The 11369-nt window shown below is 38.6% G+C and overlaps 1 long non-coding RNA gene across 1 annotated transcript; it reads right to left on the reverse strand.

Annotated features, from left to right (window-relative positions):
• Window positions 1–6848: 6848 nt before the first annotated feature.
• LOC307033427 lies at window positions 6849–10839 on the reverse strand. The gene is made up of 3 exons (XR_013806500.1): window positions 10719–10839; window positions 8248–8325; window positions 6849–7668 (listed from the first exon to the last, which is right to left on the reverse strand). It is a non-coding gene; the product is annotated as an uncharacterized lncRNA (long non-coding RNA).
• Between the last annotated feature and the right edge of the window lie 530 nt (window positions 10840–11369).

The following is an 11369-nucleotide window of genomic DNA, read 5'->3' on the forward strand; positions in this document are numbered from 1 at the left end:
ATCGGCGCACACAGACATGAGACATTTCTGGGAACAAATTATAATGGCCTGATTAATTCCCTCTAGGGAAATAGAAATATTGGGAATACCTGTGGACTCATAGGGGACACAGAGTACATCCATTGTCTAGCTGCACACATACAAGAGAAGGATGACGGAGAGGAAATGCATAGCTAGGGCTGCCTAACAATGCGTGAAAGGGAATTAAAAGATAAATCAGCCAACTTTCGAAAGTAGATTGTTTTGTGTGGCAGGAATGAGAATTAAAAAAACAGTGTTTTAACTGCTCACTTCCTGATTTATAGGAAGTCACTGAGGAAGTGGTAATTCAGTGTCTCAATGTTAAAACCAGTATTTCTTCACAAGTATCTGTCTCCTGTCAGTTCAAACCTAATACGCCAATACGTTACTGTTACTAAGGCTCGCTGCGCTGATGTTTATCATTATAAGAAGTCATAAAAAAATAACATATTGTGTAATAAATAAATAAATAAATCTAACTATAGAAAACTTATATGGATAAAACCGTTTTTTCTAAGGATTACTGATTTGTGACTTTTTGTTATCATTTAAGGAATCATATGAAGACATATGATCACAAGATCATGTGCTATTGGTGTTGGCTATTGTTAATACAAGGTTAATGCAGCTAATGTACTTAATATTTCACTGCAATGACTGCCAGGTCCAAAGTGATACATTATGAATTCATACTTGTAAGCATTTTTAATGTAATAACTGCTTTCATGGTTCTTGTTTTTTAAATAAGCATTACATCTATTTTTCTTTAGCTCATTTGAGAAATAATATCATTAACTACAGTTGTAAAATATCTGTAAGTTATTGTTCTCACTGGTTAGCTCATTTGCTTATGTCATACATACTGAGACATACACATTAAACTGAGACACTAAATAAGCCCTTATGCAACAGAATCAATGACATTTTCCACATACTGTACATTTTAACTTGTCATATGAAAGGCCCAGGCATTACTTAAAACATGGATACTGTCTTCATTCTGTTTAAATGTCCCAGTGAGCCATGACAGTGGAAATGCATGCAAAATAGGACCCCAAAACAGCTCACGTATTATATTATTAACACGTGTTTATTTGCGACCGTGACATGTTAAAATGTCCTCTGTGAGGAAGACCTATCAGAAACCTGTGAAACATCAATGTGCCTGCACTTCACAACCCATTCACGAGAAACTGCATTCTCTACTGTGTCCGAGTGACCTTGTGAACCCACAGCTGCTTTATATCCGACTTTGTACGACAGGAAGTTCTTTGTGTAGCAGTTTAAAGCATTCACTGTTTATTCTGTGGTCATTAATTATGACACCTTGGTTTAATTACGATAAACAAATGAGCAGTGTGTATTCCTAATTGCTTTACTGAAGAGGATAAACACGTCTTCTTATTTACATAAAACCTTTTAGTCTCTCCACCATCTGCTATTACAAGGAACATAACAATTAGTATTTTTTTTATTTAGTATATCTTATTTGACATTCCTTCATAGAAGCGGAACATTTCTAGTAAAAATGCTTTAGCAACAACTGATAATTGATACGTTACCAACTGCCTCACAACTCATCCTTTTGAATATCAAGCCTGTCGTATCTGTATTAATGTTCTGCCTTTGCTAACAAGCGTTTAGGATCAATCAAAGCAAATTAACGTTCTGCACGGCTAACAGGGTCAGCCCAAATGAGATCAGACAAGCTAACAAACGGTAAAGGGAAATAAATGATTAACAGAACCTTGAGCTGTCAATCTTACTGACCATTGTCCCTCGGTAAATCACTTTCACTAAAATCCCTTCAAATTAAAAGTTTAAGCTGAATATGGGGGTAGTATTTTTGGTAAAAGTTAAGGGGAATGAGAATAAAAATACAGCGTTGAAATTGTTGACTTCAACATTTTAGACAGTGGACTAATTATTATACAGTGGCCTGAGAGTGTACACCCATGCAGAGGAAAACTTCATTGAGAAAAAAGAAATTGGTTGCAAAGTAATTACATTTTCTAATCATGAAATCCCTCCGAAACCTTTGAGGCTAGTTTGAAAAACCTCTCTAACCCTTTATTCCTCTCTCCCCGTTACACTCACTCACACACACATAGGGTTTCAATATCACGGCTCATGTGTTGCCGTATACATTGCAGGGGATGGAGTTGACAGCTTCTTCCCATGAAAGCAACCACGCATGGCATATTTGCCTAGGGAAATCAGCGCTGGTCCAATCAATTTAGACGTCCGCTTGTGTGTGTGTGTGTGTGTGTGTGTGTGTGTGTGTGTGTGTGTGTGTGTGTGTGTGTGTGTGTGTGTGTGTGTGTGTGTGTGTGTGTGTGTGTGTGTTGTCGGCAGCCCAAACCTTTACTGCCACAGCTGCACTGGGTGCTATGAGCTCATTAAATCAACAGCTCTAATGATCTCAATCGGCGCCTGATGCAGTCAGACTGACTCGATACCTGCAGAGGAAGTACAGGAAAGCGGGAGAGAGCGAAAATGATGGAAAGGTTATTGAGTAAGAGACAAAAGGAGAAAGAGCGAAAGTCAATAAAAGGTGCAAGTATGAATTCTCACCAACAAAACTAGTGCCCATTCACAACAAACATCTCGAGTAAGCAGAAAAATAATCATTCACCGGAACATGACTCCTAGTCAAATCACAAGGAACATTCACACTTGCTCGCCAGTGAAACCTCAAAGCTTGTCTTCTTCTGTTGCACACATCTCTCTGCTTCGATGATATGGCAGAACTGTTTACAGCAACACTCAAAACAGCATTCCCCCTCCAGGTGTCATGCGGTTTGGATTGAGTTATGATTCAGTAGTGAGGCTGAGAGTGGTCTGATGTTAGGCTGCTGGAGATTAGCAGAGCAGACAAGTGTGAGTAATACTCAACCCAGTCTCACGGCATTTCGTGTTATAGTCAAGACATTTAATCTATTGATTTGAGTTCACCAACACGAGTTTCCCCTTTTTTTCGTGTCACATAGAACGTGTTTTTGTCCGGTCGGGTCTTGGAAGACCAGAAGCTGTGTGGTTCATAAAAACATTTTCTTACTCAATATCAAGCCAAGATTATTGTTTTCATCGTATAATGTCGGACTTTTTTTGCCGTCTGCGAGGAAATTAAATGGGCCTCAGAATACTGAAAACTGTATTTTTTAAAATCTTTTTTTCCTTTTAATTTGTTATTTTTTTCTAAATAATACACTGTTATTTACTTAAGCAATAGCTCACGACAGGCTGTGGTATATGCTCATTATATCACAGCTAAGGGCCGTGGTTCGGCCCGAAGCGAAGCGGAGGGTCGACAACCCCCTAAGCAACCCCCTAAGCTTTTGAATGGTGGTACTTTTCCAGTTTGTCTACCTGCTCTTCACGTAGCTCTGCATGTCGTCGTTTAGGTGCTTTTTTTTTTCTGGAGATAGGCACTGCTCAATCCACTCCTCCATAGTAAGACCCCCCAGGAGATCGAAATTAATCTTAAAAGTTTCCATTTTATGCTTTGTAAAAAAAAATCGTAACGGAAGAAATTTAAATATATTTATAAAACTGGCAAGTCAAATCAAGCAATCTGATTGGTCGATAGCGTTTTTCCGGACCTCTTTGATTACAGATTTGAAAACATCGTTGCTTGCTTTAAAAGTAGCACAATACATTATGTCAAACCTTGGAAAGTATCTAGATATCCCTGCCCTAATGCCAAAGGAACTGCACACTGAATATGTTTTTCCGTTTGATGTCTATGTCTGGACCGCTGCGTAAAAAGGAGGGTTTCTGACCCGTTACTTCTCCGCTGCTTTCTTGTTCCAGTTTGTGTATACTGTTTTTCTCAGGCGCGGAGGGATACTGACATTTTTTTGAAAGTAACTTACAATTCTACCCGTGGTATACACTCAGTATATCACGGCTAAGAACCAATCAGATTGCTTGATTTGACTTGTCCGTTTTATAATCAACAATAACACAAAATTATCCTTGTTTTGATTTATTTGTTTAATTCTATAAACTCGGGCTTTTTTGGCATCCTTCAGGAACTGAATTTCAAAATAAATTAACAGGAAACAGACGTAGGCCTATAAGGGACATTTCTGTTGTAGCCGAATAAACATGATAAGCCCACAATTAGTATTGTAGCGTCTCGCTGCGGAAAACACACCGGAAGTCAGCGCTGTCATCTGCCCCCGGTAATGTGACTTTGTTTACAATCTGACGTCTGGAAGCAAAGGAAAGCCCTCCGAGTCCGGCCTCATATGGCTATGGTGATCATACCAAATGCCCGCCTGGCTTTGGTGGCCAATCCCCGGGTCAATCTGTCCCCGTTTTTAAATAGGCCTATGCTTTTAATGCCACCTCTAGTGTCGGATTTTGGAAAATTGATTTTGAGTTTTCTCATGGCAGTTAGACTAGGGGACAAACTAGGGGACTTTACTTCCTCTTGACACCGTCGGTTATTTACAAAAGAACACCTAAATATACTTGTTATTGCGCTTCTGTCTGTGTCTTTTCATCTGTAAACTCCCTCACCGCTCGCTCTCTTTTCTTGATTTCTCTCTCACGGAGAACACTTCACTGTCCCGCTTCATCGTAGGATTTCTGCCATGCCTCTACTTCTACCAAAGTTTGACCATCTCTGTTATTAAGTGATTGAATACTAGATAAATAAGTAATTAGATACCTTACCGTTACCGCGCTCATAAAGAATGATAAGAATAAGAATAATGCGTATTGAACTGGTTTCATTAATGAAATCAAGTGAGAAGTGAGTTTATTTAAGGTAATTAGTTAGAAGCCCTATTTTATCAGTATGTCTGCACAGCAGTTTCAATGGTCAAACTACATTTCAATCAGGAGAGACGTGATGTATGAAATACATGTTTATTATCGGGTCACATTATATAAATGAAACATAATGATGACAGTTTATGACAAGTGAATGAAATGGTGTTTGGCGATTAGGACCAGGTTTTGTAGGATATCATTCGGGAAGGGAAAGAACCGTTTCCGATGAACCCCCAAAAGAAGTGAAAGTATGAAGTACTGAACATGATGAATTCTTACCTTGTGGGATGCAGTGGAAATCTATGGATGAAATGAGAGGTTAATACATGTGGGGATTTAGACATACTGATGCCTCCTAGCCTAGGCATCCTTCCTGGACATACAGGGCTTCCTGGACGTACAGGGCATCCTGGACATACGGGGCTTCCCGGACGTACGGGGCAACCTGACTTAGCAGGGACACATTTTATACAGAGCCGAAGGTTACGACCTGGACATACGGGGTTAGACATGGCAAGGATAAACATGAGCCACGGGGCGAATATACTTGCTGATGTGCTAAGAACCACCACCACTTATATGCATACGTACCAATTTTAAGGTTGGAGAAACCTTTGGATAGCCAGCACGGCACTGAGGTCCTAACCCCAAGCCTCCAGTTCAGAGCACATTTGAGAGGCTGAACTGAACACAGACTGAATAACAAATTTAGCAGTTGGACATAAAAGTCAACTGAGTGTCACTTGCAATGAAAGTGTTGTGTTTTTATTTCATTAACCTTTTACATTAACAAACAAGTTGGAATTTTCAAAAGGTCTTATGTTTTCTTTCTGGAGGGGAGGCCCTTTTTCAGTTTAGAGCAATAGCCCCTCCAAATGTCTGTGCACGTCCCTGAAGTGCACATACTGCATTTACAAATACACACACAATGGGAAGTCCATTTCATATACCTGCTCCAACTGACGAATGGTGTAGCGTACTGCTGCTGGACATTTCCTTTATCTTTCTGAATACAAACTAAGGAGAAAGTGGTCCGGAATGTATGAACAGCCCCGAAAAAAATACATGCAAATAGACGAGCCATGAGATAACATTTTACCCAACGTGTTAAGATATTGAGCTTGTGCAGTGATTGTAGTTTTGAAAACTTTGGAGAGAGCCAGATTAGTATTTGGGGTGCGGCGGCGGCGGGTGAGTGTGTCTACAGAAGGTCCAGTTCAGCGCCATATAGATAGAAGAGTTGCTACAACGGAAGTCAAAAATGCTTGATCGTCACGTGGTTCAGGGAGACTCAATAGTTCCCTGGACGTTCGTGGCGGGCCATTTGAATCACGATTTGAATGCATAAATACCAGGATAGAAATGCAATTTTTGGTAATTAGTGGTCAATAAAGGTTTTGATTTGCAATATTTGTACAACATATCGATATGTGTATGTAGTTACATCAATGTTGTTGTTTTTTTTTTAAAGTAACATTTGCTAATATTTGAGGATTAAGATAAAATAAGAAGTACTTTATTGATACCAATTGGGGAAATGTTTACGCTGCAGAAGCAAAAGACAAGGCATTGTACATTAGACAGTTAAAAGACTAGAATTAAACAATCGAAAATGTAAACATCTTAAATAGAAATAAAATAGCATTACAAAAAGTAGAAAAATATACATAGTGTGAACAGCTATCTTTACGTTTCTAAGTTAAGCGGACACGAAACTATTCAGCAAAACTATAAATAATAATCTAAATTATTGAGTTTTTAGCATAATCTTAAAATCCCTTCACGTTTGTATGCAATTGTACTAAATTCAACACTGGAATCAAGCAAATATTAATATGTTTGCATGACATTAATTATTTATATTTTGATATCACTTAATTATACGTTTAATACATTTAAGTCAAGCTAAGGTACATGTGATGGTAGCTAGTTTGTGCTCTTACCTGTGAGGCCTCCTCCAAACAGCATAATAACCAGACTGTATCATTAAAACTAAGTACCAGTTCTAGATCCTTGACTTTAGACAAACAATTCAAAAGACAACATGTATTTAAAGACCAATCTTTATTTGAATGTGCTTCTTAACCTGATATATTAGTTATGCAGTAATTGTATTGACAATCTAAAAAAACGGAGCAACTCAACAGTCAACTTTATATTTCTTATTGTCTAAAGCCTTTGTTATTTTCATTTTCCCCCTCTCATATTCAGTGTAGACGGATTGAGACAGCGTGGTATCCAGAAAGCTGCAGAGACTTCAGGGAGAAACCTCCGTGTGATGGACGTCCTGTCTGTTTGTTTGGCCCGGAGAGGACTGAGGGTCTTTCCTCTGCGAGGAGGACCAGGCCTGATGGAGGAGCCCATGCTCGGCAAAGCTGATACCAACTGAACAGGCCTAGTCTGTCACTTTATTTGACTAAATGTGTTTACTTATACATTTAATAGGTTTACACCTTCTGTCCATGTGCTTTTTATTTAAAACATTGGATTAACTTTTGGTTCACATTTCAATAAATTGTATTTGTATTTGCACTCCTTTTGTCCGTTATTCTTACTGAAAATGTTAGATTACACATTCACATCTGACTGAAGATTGGCCCCATTTATTTGTGATGTTGCAAACTCTGCGGAACAAGGCACAAGTGATGTGAAGCTCATAAAGCGAGGCAAATAGAAATAATCAGCTGATGGAGTGTAGATGTGGAAATAGGTGCATTCGATCAGCTGACTGTTTTTACAATAAAAGTAGTTTCTTAGTGTACTGGTCTTAAAATCTCATAGCATTAGTTTTTAATTTTCCTCTTGGATGTTCTTCTTGACCCTCAGAGAAGGAGAACATGTTGTGTCTTACAGGCATGTCCTTTCCTAACAAAAATTACAGTAAACATAAAACATATTATTGCAGAAAAAGTGTGTTATTTATGAAAGCGGTGTGTTTGTGTGTTTAGGGGCTGTAGATATAATTATTTTGTAATTGTAATGTTTTTTTTTTTATTTCAACAGTGAGCTACAAAGACAATCAGATTATGAATGAACAGTAGGAAGTTCATCAACATTGAAATATATGTTATTATCAAAATAATATTTAACTGTTATCAAAACGTAGTGCAACTGTAGAAGCTTGCTCTGTTGTCTCACTGAAAGAATAACTTTTACCATGTTTTTTACAGACAATATTGAGAGATAAATAGTGGCAGTTCTCACTATGTGTTAAATATCTTTGCCTTTAATACATTCAATTAGAAAGCTGACAAAGTCATATTGCTTATTAACATATAAAATGTAACTTTTTGCATGGAAAACCCCCTAAACTTCACTGATGTGTAAGTGATCTAGTATTGTTTAATGGAATGTATATCAGTGTATTAAAGTCAATACTTCATTCATTTAAACCAATATCTTTCTTGGATTCTTTGTACAGTATGAAAAAAAGAGTCTTTGTACCTGTGCTGAAGTTCACTGCTGTGAGGAGTCCAGTTCTGTCTCACTCTCTGGTCCAGCCTGTCTGCATCACCTGGACACCTTAAACAAACAGATATATATGTAAAGTACCATATACAAACAATATAACTGATTTTCTTCTGTTGAACATGTTGGATTGTGTATTGTCCGAGTCAGGGTCCTTTTTATTCTACTGTAACTTTGGAAGTTGTGTTACCAATGCTTACTGTTTATTTGATACCCATTTGGTAATGCAATTCATAAAAACAACAAGGTTTGGGTTCGTTCTTCAGATGACTGTGACGTTAACGTGTAAGCTCAATAATGAACTCCAGCTCAACCAACCATATTGTAATATCTAAGTAATCATCTTCAAATATGACATTAATAATTGTAATATATACACACATCTTATTGTGAGGTTGATTTCACATACACTACTTCGACATTACAGTAGCTTGTCTACATACTTGAGCATAGCCAATTTAAATTAACCGTAGCAATGCATACAGTTCCTACCTACATAATAAAATATCTCTAAGTTACAAGGATGACCTTATTTTATCAACCTCAAACAGAAGCCGTTTGTTCAACAGTATTATCCCACTTAACGCTTCTCTATTTCGTTTTAACCTTTATATATACAGTCTATGATTTTAACTTGGAGGCTACGATTAGCATCGTTAGCACCGATGTAGATACCACTCGCTTACACGGTAACCCAAGCCTTAATATTCATTACGTAGCTGATTCAAATCATTAACACATAAATAAAGCACTCGAATTTCACTTTTCGCAAAACCGCATTCATGCACCGTCTGTTTTAACCGTAGAGCGAGTCACAATAGTCCGATATATAAGCATGAAGAACAAACAACCACAGCCGGCTTCAAGTTGTGTTTCCTGGATGAACTGACCAGGCAGAGTCCCTGTAGCTGGCTTCACGGAGCAGCTAGCAGAGAGACAAGAAGCTAACAGCAGCAGTCACTTCACAGAGCCGTCACTCAATGTGACCACGCCCTAATTTATGCAAAAACTTTAAGACCTAATATAAATAAAAGGGTCATGTTAGAAAACACTCACAGATCCATAATCATGAAGGTAGAATCTAAGTATATTCATAATAATATTTATTGCATCCATGGGTAGAAACATGTTTTTTTCTGCTGTAAAGTTGGGCATTTTAACATGGGGGTCTATGGAAATTGTTCCTTTCTGCAGTCAGTCCCTATCGGCCAATATATGAACTGCAGTGTGTGGCACTTCCGTATTGGCGTTCTGGTTCTACCCCACAGTTTGCCGCTTGGAAGCGACACAAACCGAATGACGAGGATACTCAAATACGTTGAGAACTACAAACACATATTCATAATTGTTACTCTGCTGTGATGTTTTCGTTTCTATCTTAACGTTTATGCTTTCATCTTTGTCGTCTTTTTTTTTTGTTTAGCCTTGGACTAATACTACGGAGGAATAAAAGACGCCACACACTTGCATTGTAGTTCACATGACACTGACTGAATCCCCTCTGACGAGTGAGCCAGCAATGATCCCTTTATTAGAACCAGCTGTGTGATTGACAGATTGACAGATATGACGTCAGCATAAGAGCATTCAAGAGATGAATTGTTCACAACAGTTCAACACTTTTGTATCTATTTCTGTGTAACTTGGTAATATTAATATCAATTCCTTGTTATTGTTGTCTTTCCATCTGTCGGTGATGATCATACTACATAACGAAACACATGGCCTGATTTGCATATTTTATATTTATATTATATAACTTAATGTGTGCACTGGAATACATTTATATGTAAAATGACCACTTATCACAACATAATGTAGGCTCGCAAGCTGATAAACTAGGATATCTGACCTCGGTGGGTCTTAATGAGGCTTGATACAGACCTCAGTCAGTACTATTTAAAAGCAAATGCCTACTATCATATTTATATTATATTATATATATATATATATATATATATATATATATATACATATATATATATTATACATTAATTCGCTCACATTATAAATTACAGGGTTGTATTTTTCTGAATCCTTTAACAATGTTAATGAAACAAATATAGCTGGTGGTCTACTATGTTGTATTGATTCGTGGCTCACTCACAACGCGCAGGACTCAAGTGATTTTTGCTGTTGGGGCTTGGGTTTGAGTCCAGCATGAACTTATTTGTTATTTTCATGTCGATGGACACTGAATTATATTTTTTAATAGAGGATTCATAATATTGTTTGCGGAGACCAAGTTAATGACCAAGCAGCATTTTAAAGTCTAAATATCCCTGCATGCAGCAATGACATTTCTGCTGCTACAAAACGAGTAAACAGTAACATCTTATCTGGATACAACACGTTCTCACTCCCAACCCCCAACCCGTCACATATTGACGGACGTTCAGGACCCCTCCCCGTAACTCTATTAAGGCCCAGATACACCGGCCAGTCACCTGAGAAGTCGCCGACGCCGACACCGACTGTTGCGTCGCCGGACTCTCTTGCGTATTTGCCGACTTCGCGAACTGGAACACACCGCAAATCCGAGCCGAGCACGTATGAACTGCGCATGCATGAGTGGCAATAACTCTCCTTACCAGCAGGCGGCGGTAGTGTGTATTCATCATTCAAAAGAGGCAACAACCGGAACAACCGGAAGACAGAGAAGAAGAACAGACTCCGTGATATAAACAAACAACAAATAGCGTTTTTCTTTCCATTTTCACTCTCGTCCATTGAATACATGAACGAACAGGAGCTCTATAAACCGATGAGGTGAAATAGCCGTCCGTGTGTGTTCCATCTTCCATTTGAAATCATTTGTTTACCCCCCTCACTTCCGTTAACGCTTGCATGCACTGATTCACTAGCTGAACAGCCAATCAGTGTTATCCCTTTGTCCGACTTCCGGTGTTGTTCCCGACGCCGGCAAGAAATGGCGTCAGGTCGGCAGAAAGACCCGATGGTGTGGCGCACACCACTCCGAATAGGGCGTGCCCAGGCTCATGTTCGGCCCGACTCCCATTTACTGCCGATTTCGGGCCGGTGTATCTGGGCCTTTACGGACTTGGAAGTCAGTTTTCAACGGGCAGGGCGCCCCATTG

Source organism: Notothenia rossii (genome assembly GCF_949606895.1).
Source record: "Notothenia rossii genome assembly, chromosome: 3".
Classification (NCBI taxonomy): Eukaryota; Metazoa; Chordata; class Actinopteri; order Perciformes; family Nototheniidae; genus Notothenia; species Notothenia rossii.